Source organism: Cervus elaphus, chromosome 3 (assembly GCF_910594005.1).
Source record: "Cervus elaphus chromosome 3, mCerEla1.1, whole genome shotgun sequence".
Taxonomy (NCBI): Eukaryota; Metazoa; Chordata; class Mammalia; order Artiodactyla; family Cervidae; genus Cervus; species Cervus elaphus.
Genome location: NC_057817.1, coordinates 43,882,522 through 43,897,465, shown reverse-complemented (window position 1 = coordinate 43,897,465; position 14,944 = coordinate 43,882,522). Strand labels below are relative to the sequence as shown.

Below are 14,944 nucleotides of genomic sequence, written 5' to 3'. Positions count from 1 at the left end.
CAGTATTCTTGCCTGGAAAATCCCATGGGAAGAGGAGCCTGGTGGGCTACAGTCCATGGAGTCACAAAGTCAGACACGACTGAATGACTAACACTTTAGAGGGCAGCTCAAGTCCAGTTAAAACTTACATTCTGCTCATAAGAAGCACTTAATGAATCAGATAGAAGAAAATGAATTAAGCAGAAGAAAGGGAAAACATAGGTATCTGCTATCATGGCATAAATCATGGCAGTAACAGCCGCAGCCTGATTCTGAGTTAACAGCTTCCTGATTGCGGGAGAGGTGACACGGCTCTGGAAATAGGGCTTGTAGCAGTGGCTTGTTAATTTAGCAGGGAGTGTCCTGCTTCTACAACTTCATGACTTTAGTGAATCTGTCATGTGGCATGGATCCAGAGTCTACTTCTTCAGATGTCCCAGTGAATCTTTAAGCAACTTGTATCTGTTACCATAATAATGTTGTATAGCAATTATTTCTAAATGCAGCAACTTAAAACAATAACCTTTATTATTGCATGAATCTATCAGTCAGCTAGCCAGTTCTACTTGTTCAGGTTGAGCTTGGCTGATCTTACTGAGCTTGCTCATGTGTTTGTGGTCAGCTGATGGACTAGCCAGAAGCTGACTGGTCTCAGATGGCCTCAGCTGGGACAACTCCTCACTGCCCCATGTGGGCCCTTGTCTTCTAGCAGCCTAGACTGGATTGTTCTTATGGAGTTCCAAGAGGAAGAGCAAGGTATACACAGCTCTTGAGGATTCGGCTTAGAAACGGCACACCATTTCTACCACATTCCATAGGCCAAAGCAAGGTTCAGTGAGAAGGAAACAGACTCAATCCTGTGATGTGAGGAGTTACAAAATCACATTGTAAAGGAGGAATGAAAAAATTTGGGCCATCATTGCAATAAATCTGCCTCAAAATGCACTAAAAATACTTTTCCTGTTTTGAATTGCTAGAATAAATTATGTCCTCTGCAGTTTAACTCCGACTTGCACAGTGGTGGATTTGACACTTTCATTTATCCCCAGTCCCTCTTAAAACTCTAAAAAATGACAGTAAATGAGGAAAACAGGTATAAACTGATAAGGTCAAAGAGAAAGGCAGAGGCAACAACGGCGAAATAGTAATATCAACAGTACTGGTGACATGAAGAGCAGTCTGTGGCAGACTGGGTTCTCTGGGAAGCAGACTCTGAGATGTAGTTACATGTGCTAAATGTTCATTAATGAGGGCCCTGGGGTTCCACACCTGTAGAGGGAGAGCAAGGGAGCAGGAGTGAGCAGAAGTCCAGCTGCAAGACCAGCCTCACCACCGCCTCAGCCAACTCCATAGGGAGTCCAAAACTAGCATGGCCCATCAGAGTTGTCCTGCATTGGACCCTATTGGCCTCCCTAGGAAGTGTATGGCCTTGGACACGGTGGCTGTCTGCAGTGAAGGTAATCCCTAAAGGGGCTGAAAGCAGGATATAGCCTGCTGAGCTACATTATTGTATTATTTTACTATTATATTATTTATACTTTATAATTTAACTTAAAATGTAATTTTATAAATTATATATTTAAATAAAATTTTATTTTAATTTAAAATATAATTGTTTATACTTTATACATTATTATATTATTTCTATTTGTTGAGCCAAGCTCCACACAGCCAATAGCAGCAGGATATGGACAATGCATCACTGTAAGCATCTTCCCACTACATAGTCAGTGTTCTAACAAGTAGTATATATTTGAAGCCATAGGCCAAAAAATGTCTGTTCCCACTGACAGCTAGTCTCAATGCAACTATTAGAGTCTTAGGCCCCAAACCTTCAGGAGTGAAGAAGGGTACGTGTCAGCACTTGGCTCCCTTCGTTCAGGTACTAGGCCTAGATTTTACTGTGCCCTTTTCATTCCCCATGCTGATCTCCCCTGCCTTACCATGTAGCATGGTATTATACTTGGCCTCCACAGAATATCATCCATAGCCTTGTATTTCCAGATATTCAAGCAGAGTTGGTGCAAGGCAATAAGGAAAGCCAGATCCAGGGGCCAGCAGGACATTCTGATGATGGGAATTGGACAAAAGGCAGAAAAAAGATGGGAATTAGACATGAGAAGAGCACAGAAACCCCTACTCTAGAGGGGAGCAAGGAAAACAGAAATAATCTGAGGATCTGGGCCCAGAACTCATCTTTCTACCTATAGGTGTGTAAAACACAGCATTAAGGAAAATTATCAATGTTAGTGAGACCAAAAGAGAAAAAATATTGGCTCCCTAAAATTAATTACAATAAAAGTCATTTATAAACTGGTACTACCATTTATGCCTAATTCCCCAGTGGCTCAGCGGTAAAGAATCCACCTTCGAGGCAGGAGCCACAGGAGATGCGGGTTTGATACCTGGGTCAGGAAGATCCCGTGGAGGAGGACATGACAAGCCACACCAGTATTCTTGCCTGGAGAATCCCATAGACAGAGGAGCCTGGCGGGCTCCAGTCCATAGCATTGCAAAGAGTTGAACATGACTGAAGCAACTTAGTACCATGAGGCGCAATAGCACTTATACGTCATACACTGTGTTCAGTATATTAATTGGAAAGCTCAACTCTGCAACTCTGTTGCCAGTTGTTAGTGTTTGTTAATACGTCCTTGTGATCCAAGGCTCACACCATAGCACTAGAGAACAGGTGAGCCAGAGGGCAGCTTCATTCTCTTCTGATGAGAGAGAACTCTGTGGAACAAATCCATGTTTCAAATAAGTGTTCTTTTTCCAATATAAATCACTCTGTTATTGTAGGTGTACTACTCTCTTGATCATGGGCTTCTACTGTTAAGAAAGTGTTTCAAATATATGCTTTATCTTAGACAAATGCAGTAAGATATGTGCAAACACGTCATGAATTGAAAAGTGCTGTAGAAATGAGCAGTTTTTGTTATGAGGTATTAAGAATGGTCTCCTTTTATACAATTTCTCATGTTTGCTGTTCCTAAACAATAGAACTCACATGGTTTAACAATTTTTCTTTTTTCTTATTGATGTGTAATTGCCATATAACATTACATTAGTTTTAGGTGCACAACATAGTGATGTGATAACTGCATATACTGCCAGACGATCACCACAATAAGTTAACATCCATTCCCATACATAATTGCAAATTTTTTTATCTTATGATGAGATCTTTTAAGATCTACTCTTTTATCAGCTTTGAAATTGCAATATTGTGTTATTAATTATAGTTGCCATATGGTGCATCACATCCCCATGACTTATTTTATAACTAGAAGTTTGTACCTTTTGACCCCCTTCACCCATTTCTAACATCATTAATCTGTTCATCTCAAATTTATTGTAAACAATACCTTTTACGATTAGTGTTATTATTATTGTCTAATATTTATTGAGTGCTTGATACATGTCTTAGGACTATCTATGCTGTATCAGAATGGTTCTCTCAGGAAAACAGAGCCACTGTAAGTGGTATAGGAATAAGGAACTTCATATAGAAATGACAGCTTACATAGATAGAGAGGAACTGGGGAAGTAAAGGTCTGGAAGGTGGCAGTTGTAGGAATGGAGAGTCACTGGTGACTTCAGCCTGAAGCCCTGGAGTGTGGGTGGAGAATGTTAGCTCATGGGAGAGCTCTGAGAATGCCGCCAGAACCACATAGTGAGAGCTCGTGGAGGGGGCTGTAAGCCCCTGTGTCTGCTGAAGCCCTGACGAACCTTGGCAACTATTATCCCCAGAACAATGGACTCCCTTCATACACCTTCCAAGTCTTGCACAAGTCACAAACTCAAAGTCTCACAAACTCTAACCTGGAACCACTAGAAAGGGGGATTCTGGGAAAGGTAATTCACAGCCTTAGATAGAGATGATGTCAGTGGTGCCAACTTACCAATAGGCAATGCAGCACACAGACAACTCTATTATCTACAAAGGACACGCTGCTGCTAAGATCTGGGGGCAGTTAAAATTGGGGTCACAAAGAATCAAACACAACTTAGCAACTGAACAACAACAGCAAAAAATTATGAGATGCTCAGTAATTTGCTTGAGGTCACATGCTAATAAGTGGCAGAGGTAAAACTCAAATGGAAGTTTGTTTGATGCCCATGATCATACTTCTGATAACTATTTTCTAATGGCCCCTCAAAAATCAATAGAAATACAGATTATCTGTCATAATATTTCTTTTTATATTATTTCCTGTCCCTATAAGTACCGGAGGCATATGTTATGCCGAGTCTAGAACATTGTGGGTAAGAGATACAGATCTAAGAACTAAAGTGATGAGTCAGGGCTGCCTGTCTCCTTGCGGCTAATGGGACATTTCTGCTGCCCGCAGTATCAAGTGAACTGCTAGGCAGCTTCCAGAGCTACATTGTCAGAAAGTTTCTTTTCTTTTTCTGATTGGAGAAATAATAATATCTACGCTACTCAATTCTCCAGTTTTCTCCACATACTATGCTCTAAACAATGTACCTTGGGCTGCCTTTTGGAGAGGGGCAATGCTTTCCATTACCTCAAGATGAGTGAGAAGAGCTTCAAGGGAACATTTGGAGAGCCTGACGTGGATAGCGTCTTTGGACTCTGTGACACAGAAAGGCTATTATCTCATTCCTGCCTGGGACACACAAAATAGTGAAAGATTACAGCTAAGTTTTCTGGTTTAATGGCAGAATGATGAGAGGCGGCTGCGTTAGGAACAGACTACATTTCTGCCCACAGTAGGGCAAGACTGTTTGAGCTTCCTAAGAGCCAAGTTGAACAGATGAGAGGGAGCCATTGACAGCCATCATGTTCACTCCTGCCTACGACTGGAGGGGAAATGTGACCCAACAGTGGGTGGCCAGAAGTCCAGGTGCTGAGGGTGGTATCGCGGTGACTACTGCTGCACAGTCCCACCTGCACCAAGAGAGCTGTGGTCAGAGGTGGGCACACCTCCAGTACATCCCTTGAGGGACAGAGCCAGCAATTGGGCACCTGCCCCGTCAGAGGAAATCATCAGGTTACAAACTGCACAAGCTACAAAAGGTGTTTTTTTCATTTAATCCTCTCTCCTTTTGAGCCTGGCCCTGAAAAGGTCAGAAACAGCATCTAGAACATAAAGAAGAGAAGGAAGGTGAAACACTGAAGAAGAGAAATCAGTTATGCATCTCTCCCCAGTCAGGCACATGTCTGGGTGGAGAGAGGCAGGAGGAAGGGAAAAGGGAAGTGAATCAGAGTTTTGTGCTTCATGAGAACTTTAAAATCACTAATTGGAGGCTGTTTTGTGACTAAAGCAAACAAGGGATTTTTTTTCTGAATGACTAAAAAAGTTTGGGACATAGATGAGATTCTGTCCAGAAAGAGGATTTAACAGGAAGAAATGGGAAAGAATAAACCTGATTTATGCTTTATCCTATTCAGTCCGGCTTGTAAGTAAAATGATTATACCAATACAATGGGAGAACATAAAGGAACATAAAGAAACTAAAGACATAGCAGGATAGTAAAATGTCATATAAAGAGCTAGAAAATAAAATTGAGGACACATCCTGGAAGTTGGATCAAAAAGAAAAATAAATCCATGAAAAGACATAAAAGCCATAAAAATCTACAGTCATCAAAGAGGTCCAAAATCTGACATAGGAGTTGAAAACGAGAAAAAAGGAGAAGTGTAGAGGGGCAAAAAATGGTAGAAATATTTTCAGAATTGAAAATATGGGTTTATAAATTAAAAGTGCATATGTATTAATTATTTAGCAAATATTTGAAAATATCTTATGAGCTTAGTCATATTCTAGAACTACAGCAAAGACTAAAACAAGCAAAGTTCTTGCCAAGGGGCTTGCATCCTACTGTGAGGAGATAGGTAATAAACAATGAAATAATAACATGATATGTCAGAAAGGGGATAGGTGTTATTAAGTAAAATGAGGACAGAGGAATATGGAACAATGGGGTGGTGGGAAGGGATGGCTCTTTTAGATCAGGTGGTCAGCAAAGCTGAGCCAAAGGGGTGATAAGTGCAGACATGTTGGAAATGTAAGCAGAACAAGGGCAAGATTCTTTTTCCATTTGTTTATGATAAGTCCCAGTTACCTCGAATAGAATAATAGGAACCCAAACAATTGAATGAATGAATCAAGGCATAGGAGCAGCATATGCAAAGGCCCTGAAATGAGAACAGCCTTGGTCTTTTTGGGGGATGCTCGTGTAGCTGGAGTAGAGGAAGCCTGGGGGGAAATGATAGGTGTGACCTTGTAGGCATGGCAAGGACTTTGCATTTATTCTGAGATAGACAAGAATCCATTGTAGGGTTCTAGACATCAGAGTATCATTATGCAATTGACATTGTTAAAGAACTACTCTTGTTACTGTGAGGAAAACAGACTGTACAAGGTCTAGGGTGGGTGGAAGCCAGGAGACCATGCTAGTCTAGGCAAACATTATTGGTAGCTTACGGTAGGATAGTATCAGTGGAGATAGTGAGACATGATCCGATTATTGATAAATCTTAAATATATATTGGAAAAGACTTGCTGATGAATTGGAGGCCATATGTGAGAGCAACAGAAACATTAAAGTGAGGACAAAGGTTTTAGCCTAAACAACTAAAAGAATGGAGGAGGAAATTCTTAGATGCAAGGTGCACATGCAAGGACCAAATGCAAGGGTGAGAAATTGGGGGTCATTTGGATTTATTAATATTAAGATGCCTAAGAGACACGTAAGTGGAGATAGCACATATATTTCTTTGCTAAATAAATAAATTTGGGGAGGGGTGTGGCATGTTCAAGTGTATCTTCCCCAATACCCTGCATCTATCTCAAGGACTAGACAAGTGATCAGATTTTAAGGACCATTTCCAATCCTGAGACTTGACAATCCAATAGTCCTCTCCTCACACTTAAGTAAAAGCCATTGATTCTCTCCTTTTAAAACTCCTGTAGGATCTTTTCTTCCCCACATGTATGCCCTTCCTTTTCCACATTACATTCTCCTTATTGCCTCTAGCTTCTTGAAGTATGAAAGTGAAAGTCGCTCAGTCATGTCCGACTCTTTGCAAACCCATGGACTGACTATACAGTCCATGGAATTCTCCAAGCCAGAATAGTGGGGTGGGTAGCCTTCCCCTTCTCCGGGGACCTTCCCAACCCAGGGATTGGACCCAGGTCTCCCACATTGCAGGCAGATTCCGTACCAGCTGAGCCAAAGGGAAGCCCAAGAGTACTGGAGAGAGCAGCCTACTTTCTCCAGGGATTTTCCCAATCCAGGAATCTAATGGGGGTCTCCTGCATGGCAGGTGGATTCTTTACCAGCTGACCTGCCAGGGAAACCCTCTTGACGTATAAGTCTCTCTTATTTTGGAAAAAAGAAAAGAAATCCCTTCACTTGACCATCCTGCCCTTTCTTCTTCATTTCCCTGACAAAACTATCATTCCTCCATTTAGTCTCTGAGGACACTTTTTCTCCTTATCCCCAGACCCGTCCCTGAACCAGTCCTTTCAAGGCTCAGCCAGCAGCCTGTTCTCCGGTCTGTTCACCCTCACGGAGGCTCTGCACGCTCAGCACGTTCCTGTGTGCGACTTCTCAGCGTGGGCCTCCCCCAGGATGCGTTCTTGGCCATCTGCTCTCCTATCTGCCTGCCTTCTACTTCAGAAAGCTAATCCACGCTCATAACTGCAATTAACACCTCTGTGCTGACAATCCCAACTGTTGTTTTCAGTCTTCACTTCCTGTCAGAGTTGGACTTCCTGAGTGCTAAGCACAGTGGTGGTCTAGCGCAAGCGCTAGAATCAGATGGCTTGGGTTTAAATCCCAGTCTAACTGCATAAACTGTATTAACTATTCAACCTCTTGTCCTTCATAAAAGGGGAATAATAAAAGTACCTATCCCAAACAGTTTCCATGAGGATTAAATGAATTTACAGTGTAAAACACATAGTGTCTGGTACATAGTAAATGACAAGCATCAGCTATCATTATTGGAGGTCATATTGTCATTGCCAAACATATTTATCCAACACCAGGCTCCTCATTTGCTCCTCTCCTCTTTTAATCAATTCTCCTCCAGTTTTCTGTGGGATCTCTAATTCCCAGATCTAGAGATTTGAATATTTGTAATAACCTTTGACTTACCTCTATTTCATTTCCTCAGTCCAGTCAGTTAACAGATAGGCCTTGCTAACTTGCCTAATTTTTCCTCAAAAGGCCACTTCAGGCTTTTTCTTTCCTCTTCTTCCATCTGCCATACCCCAGACTGGTCCCCATCTCCTCACACCGCCACAGCCAGAGCAACCACCTCCTCAGTGGTCTCCACAGACTTAGCCTCCAACCTCTAAACTAGGAAAATCTTCTCAAAGTCTTTGTCTGTTGTTCTGTTCTTCACTCAGAAATTTGCTGTTATCCTCTGTTTCCACTCCATAAGGTAGACAATCCTCTAAGTACAGAGAACTTTCTGGAACTACCATAATGAATCTCCATTCTGTTCCACTCACCTGCTTTGCCAGCTCTGTCTCCCACTGCCCCAAGACCAACTCACACTCTCTCTGGTCTCTCTGCTTTCCTGCATGTTGTTCTCACCTGGAATGCCCTCCTCACTTTGCTTCATCCAACTCATTCTAACCTGTTCTTCCACTCAGCTCAAACTCAACCTTCTCCCTGAAGAGCATAAACCCATTTAATCTCATTCTTTACTGCTGCTACTGAAACCAGCATTTGATTCTGATCACATATTGTAGCAAGTTACTCCATGTAGTTTTAAATATGTCATTTTTTGTATGTATTAGATTATACGATCCTGGAAGGTTGTAACGTTTCCTAAACGGCAGTGTTCCTGCTCCATCTATCCCCTACTGCACACCTAGGGAAGTCATAAGTAAATGGTAAAGATTCAGAAAACTCTGATAATGTAAAATAATAGTCATAATAATAATGCACACTATACTATATCCCAAGTACTCATCTAAGGAGTTTTACATTTATTAACTTTCTTAATCCTCACAATAACTTTATAAAGTAGGAATATTATTATTACCATTTTATAGCCAAGGAAACTGAGGCACAAAGGGATTAAGAACATGCTCATGATTGATCGTTGACCCAGAGTAATTTTCACATATGGAGATATGTGAAAGAATGCAGAATATAATCAAGGAAGATTATATTATAGAAAATATATTGAGTACCCAAGAAAAGAAATTCTAAGATTCATCCTCACTTCAGTTATGCAAAAACTTCATTTCTGGGATGTGAAGGGAAAGGCATAAACAAGGGATCACTTAAATAAAAAGATACAATCTGTCTTCTCTTTATTTCTCTGATGCTAAATGAATCAAGAAGAGAGCTAAAAAACATCTCATCCCACCTTCCACCTCCCCACTCCCATTTTATGAGTGAGGTCACTAGGATTGCTTTGAGAGCTCACCCAACCATAATCATCAGTCATTATGAAATAAGCATCTGTGTAAATTGGCAACTGCCTTGCCCTAGAAGGAGATCCATGTTCCATGGTGTGCCGTGATAGTTACTTACTCTCCTCTTTATCTTGCCACGAGGAACAGTTTGTCTATATCCAAATAATGAAGTGCTGTATTAACTTTGTCTGTTTGAAAATCAGTTAAGTATTCCCTGTGAATAACAACTCGTCCACACCTACCTGAACTCCAGGTCTTCATTCCAGAAGAACACAACAGGGCTGAGTGGTGCTTCTATGACTGGCCGAACAGCCCTTACTCTTCACACTGAAAGCACCGTTTCCTGAAGCTAGGCTCTCCCCTTCCCCCAACCCGCATCACCTCCTGTGTGAAGGAAAGACTGCAGCTTGTTTGCAGCACACAACTAAGGTGGTGAGTTGAAAAGTTGAACAGATCAGTCATTTTCTGTGGCCTAAGTAGGAATCTGTACCTCCTGGCTTTTTGTTAGAGGAGGGGAAAGCAGTGGCCTGTTACCTCAGAAAACTCTGCCCTGTTAAGAGGCTGGCCATTCAGAAGATCTGCCCTGGTAGTCACACAGGTTTTGCAGACCTGGTTAAAAAGTTCTTGAAATGGTTATCTTTGCTTACAGTAGTAAGTTAAAAAAATGAAATGAAAATTAAGAAAGCTTGTAATATAATCAATATTTCATGCCACCTCATTAGTGTTTGAACATGTTTTTGCCAAGCTCAGATGATTTCCACACGGGTGGGAAATTTCAGATTTCATTTTACTGAAGACAATTAACGTCACTTTGAAACAGTAGTTATCTAGATGTCATTCTACCTCTGGAAAAATATGTGTGCTTGAGGAGGTTTGAGCTGCCACACGCAATCTTGACTGGCGTTCAAATGGATTATTCACTGTCTTGCCTCTAGCATCAGTTCGGCTTTAATGGCTTCTATTCTTCAACAGTGCTGAAAGCGACTGGAGGCACTACAGATTCCAAAAGCAGCCTGCCGGGTGATGCAGAGAAGCTGCAGGGAGCATACATTGTGAGAGAAGGGTGAATGCAGCTTCCCTGAGACAGGTGTGCGTTAATGTAACCATGGTTTTTAATCTCCTCAGATACTCTCCCTGCAACTATACAGGCTTTGTATAGTATGTTCAAAGGAAACATGATAATAGCTAACAGCTGGACACTTTCTAGTACTTTCTTATCAAGTCCTTCTAGTTTGCAGCTTTCCAGAACAAAGAGTATCCCTCACGCTTAAGCCCGGAAGCTTGATTTATAAACTTAGTGTAATGAACCCTGTCAAAATTTTATTACCAATTGGTTTGTATCATAATATATGTACAGAGCAGCTTTTGTACACAAGGATGAATTACTGTAATACACTAGAATCTTCCATTTGTAAGCTTTCTCTTAACTTGGATGTTGTAACGTCTCCTCGTTTTTATTTAGGTAGCTGCCATTTAGCCAGCTGCCATAAAGATAGCCATCTCCATATGATTTCTTTTGGAGTTGCAATTCACATATTAAAGTAGAATCCATCTTTCATCTTCTTGGTTGGTGAACAGAAAAGATCTGTCCACAACTAGCCTAACACCTGTTTAGGCTATGTTCTCTCTCAGAAAACTCAATCCCACATTAGATCTTGGACTGTGTGTAATCATTCTGGTCTTTCTGGAACCCACATACACCAAGGCATTTGCTCCACAAGACAGCCTGGAACCAAGGTGTAATCAAGCCTTTCACTGGTCCCACTGGATTGGCTATGAATCATCTTCCTTTCTTACCCAGCTGGCACAGATAAATAGCAACTGAATAGCATTTTATCTCCTGAAGAGTATAATTTCCTTAAATTACCATAAGGTAGCAGTTGCTGTATTCACTTGCTGCTTTTATAAGGCCAGACAGATCTCAGGAAGGCCAAACTAATCTCAGGAAGCAACTCACATGTGGAGAAAATCCATTGCAGAGTTCAAAATCTCTTAGGAGATGGATTATGCAGAATCATCCTCACAGTCACCTGCCTGGGAAACTTAAGCTGATTGGACCTGAACAGCGTCTCGGCTCCAAGTAATGACACCATCTTTTGTTCTTAGTTTCATTTCACTGCCTAATCCTTCTGTCACCTGCCTCTTCCCTAGGGGCTAAGCTAATAGGAGATTGTTACACCTATCAGCAAGTCCATCTGGTTCACTGAAATTTATCTCACAAATCGTAGCTAGTCAAAAGATGGGAAGAGTGGCACAAAGTAGTCTAATTTCTGTAAATCCTGCCTCACCATCCAACTTTGTAAAAAAGAAGCACTAGTTTACCCTTCATTGGAGCAGCAAACTGTAAGGTAATGGACCCTTTCAGAGCATTCATTTATGATCTGAAGTGGGGCTGATATGTATTTGTCTTGTTCCTGGTATTTTATTCAGGTTAAATTTGTAATGCTTCCATCTTCCACCGACAGTGAGTTTCTTTCTTAATCTTAATAATCTGGGGGGAGTGCAGATTGTCTAGGTATATAAAAAAGGAAATAATGTATTCACAGTCTCAACAAAGAGCAAGGAAATCTTTTTTTCCCCCTTGTAGATTCCTGCTGGATATTTTAAGAATCGGTAGGAGTTGTGGTACTTACTCATTTTTAACCATGGTTCAGATTGACAGCACTCTTCTCATCCAGTCTGTGGCTAGGACAGTTTCCCCTACTGTATGCTGTGGTAATAAAATAGTCACACACTGGGCACCTGCCTATGTTTGAATCCTAGCTCTGCTACACTGGCTGTGTAATTTAAGGAAAGTTTCTGTCTCCCCATGCCTTGCTGTCCTCTATTTGCAACATAGGGATAATAGTGCCTGCCTCATGAGATGGTAATGAGGATTCATTTTGTTAATGTAGGTGAAGTTTTTAAATAGTGACTGGCCAATCATAAGTGGTAGATATTATTAGAATTATAGTTCACAGAACACAAGTTCCAAGAGATGTTCCTGAGGAAACAAGAATCTGTGGTCGAATAAGATTGGAAATGTTTCATATTAACATATTTCATCAAACCTATAAAGGATTGCTTATGTACCACTAAAAGCAGTGCCAATTAAACCAGGCCATTCTGCTCTTCCAGGGATTTGTCAGTTCTGAATTTTGTTGCATTGCTCTCTGGCAAGTGGCAGGAAATCCTTTTACCCCTACTTCAGTCCCTGGTAGCTAAATGGTAAAGAATTTGCCTGCAATGCAGGAGACACGGGTTCAGTCCCTGGGTCAGGAAGATCCCCTGGAGAAGGAAATGGCAACCCACTCCAGTATTCCTTCCTGGAAAATCCCTTAGGTGGAAGAGGCTGGTGGGCTACAGTCCAGGGGATTGCAAGATTCAGACGCAACTTAGTAACTCAACAGCAAGGACAACACAGTAACAAAATATATCCTCTGCCACTTGGCGTTTTCCTTTAAGTTCTATCAAGCACTTGATTATTGTTTTGCAAGCAAATATGGCATTGCCTTAACCCTGTATGATGAATTTTGCCTGCTGTAACATCATACATACACCCCCACTGCTCTGTTTTCAAACCTCCTGGCATATACAGTAACATTTCATTCCAGTGCCAAATCATGATGTGATCTTTATAAAGACATTTTAAAGAGCAATTAAACGTACATATGTTGTTCTAAGAATGTTCCTAACTCAACTGACATACGACAACAACAGCTGTGACAAGTTCACATGTGCCCACGCAGTGACCACCACCATCAACTGCTGCTTGACCAACAGCCACTGGAAGATGCCTCTGTCCATGAGAAGCACCTAGCTTTGGAGATGATAAAATGTGGGAGGAAAGTGCTGCTTAGAATCGATGAAATATTTATGTCCCCCTTTAGGAGATTTTTTCAATGCATGTTAGCATATTAAAGGTGGGAGGACGCCCCGCAGTGAAGAAACCATCTTTCCTGATTGAAGCCAATGTATTGGGCCACATGGACATCCTTACAAGCTGCACCTATGAACACGCTGGGATGTGCTGAAATAGAACCTAACAAATCTGAGCATTATAAAGCAATTGGAAAGGATTTTTCCAGACAGTCTATAATCAGGTAGCAGCAAAAAGAAGGCTGACTGACCCTGATGGGGTTCAGGACTTGCTAACCCAAAATATGGCACCTTGGTATATTGAACATTTTCAGCTGGAGGGAGTTTGAGAAAACAGAAAAAGGAAGGTCACTCCGACGTTCTCCCTCCATAGCCTTCTCCCTGGAAAAGTCATAAAACCCTTATGTGAGAAGCACCTTCCCTATACCTGGGGGAAAGAAGCATGATTATCTCTGAAGACAAGTGGACCCTTAAAGAATCCCAACAAACAGAGCTTGCTAAGTCTGCTCCAGTTTACTATACATGCTACTTCATACTCCCTAACCTATCATATTTCTACACTGACCACACTTCATCAAACCCAGCATAAAACTACAAAGGTCTGTTTCTTCAGATCTTCTTTTCATTGTCACAGACTCCCATGTCACATAAGACTTACATTCAATAAATTTGTAATGCTTTTTTTTTTTGGTATGTTCATCTATCTTTGTCAGTTTAATTTTCAGACCTATCCAAGGACTCTAAAAGGATCAAGAAAAAGTACCCCCTCACCAAAACTCCTAGAGACTAGTGATGAGTCAATATCTCCATAGTCTTTTTTTTTAATAATTTTTTATAATTTTGTCACACTGCACAACATGTGGGATCTTAGTTCCCCACTAGGCCCCTGCAGTGAAAATCCCAAGTCCAAACCACTGGAGCACCAAGCTGGGGAATTCCCACTATCTCCACACGCTTAAAAAAAACACTTGCCTTCATCCCAGTCAAGGATTTCCACCCTGATGGGACTAACTCCTTAGAATTGGTCAAATTTCAGTTAAATAAACATTCTTGAGCCCGCAATATGTATCAAGCTCTGAGCTACAAAATGATTAGTGAACCTCAGTTTCACCTGTAAAAATGAAATAATAACAACACATAATAATAGTGCTTATTAAAAGTAGTAATAAGTAATTATTATAGGTATGCCATTGAGATGTATGTAAAGCACTTAATACAGTGCCTGACACGGAGTGTCACAGGGTTCATTCCAGTAAGGGAGACAGAAGGAAAACGCAGGAAATGCTGAAGAACTTGGGGCCGCTGTGAGCCATAAGAGCCACTTCCACTCACTTGTTCCTTATTCTAAAAGGGCAGGTTACCATAGAGACCACCAAGCAAATGTCTTTCTGTACTCTGGTTTAATTTAACTTTAGGTTCAACTCATTCTAGTCTCTTTGTGCCCTCAAAACCAGAAGAACTAAATGAGGCTTCAGCCAGCCTGGCCTCTGGTCACATGCCCCCTGAAAATTCTGGGATATGGCAGAGCAAAGCGTTGACCTATTCTACCTCCAGCTTAGCATTTGAGATGGGAACCAGCAGTGAGAGGGAGGGTCACCTGGCAGAAAGGGAGAGGAAGTACGTATGGGCATAGGGGGTTAAGCCAGACATAAACATCAACAAGGCTTTCACTTCCAGTCCCGGATTGGCAAGCTGA

At 41.4% G+C, this 14,944-nt stretch overlaps 1 protein-coding gene across 8 annotated transcripts in view; it reads right to left on the bottom strand.

The window, feature by feature from the left end:
• Window positions 1-9,766, bottom strand: part of MDM1 (Mdm1 nuclear protein) — a 45,361-nt gene extending 35,595 nt beyond the window's left edge. For 6 of the 8 annotated variants that reach the window (XM_043887804.1, XM_043887797.1, XM_043887814.1 and 3 more), the window contains exons 1-2: window positions 9,633-9,766; window positions 1,923-2,046 (exon numbers count right to left, since the gene is read on the bottom strand). The gene's annotated coding sequence lies outside the window, so the exon portion shown is untranslated. The remainder of the gene's footprint in view (window positions 1-1,922; window positions 2,047-9,632) is intronic. The other 2 variants (XM_043887762.1, XM_043887788.1) reach the window with 2 other exon arrangements.
• Window positions 9,767-14,944: the final 5,178 nt, after the last annotated feature.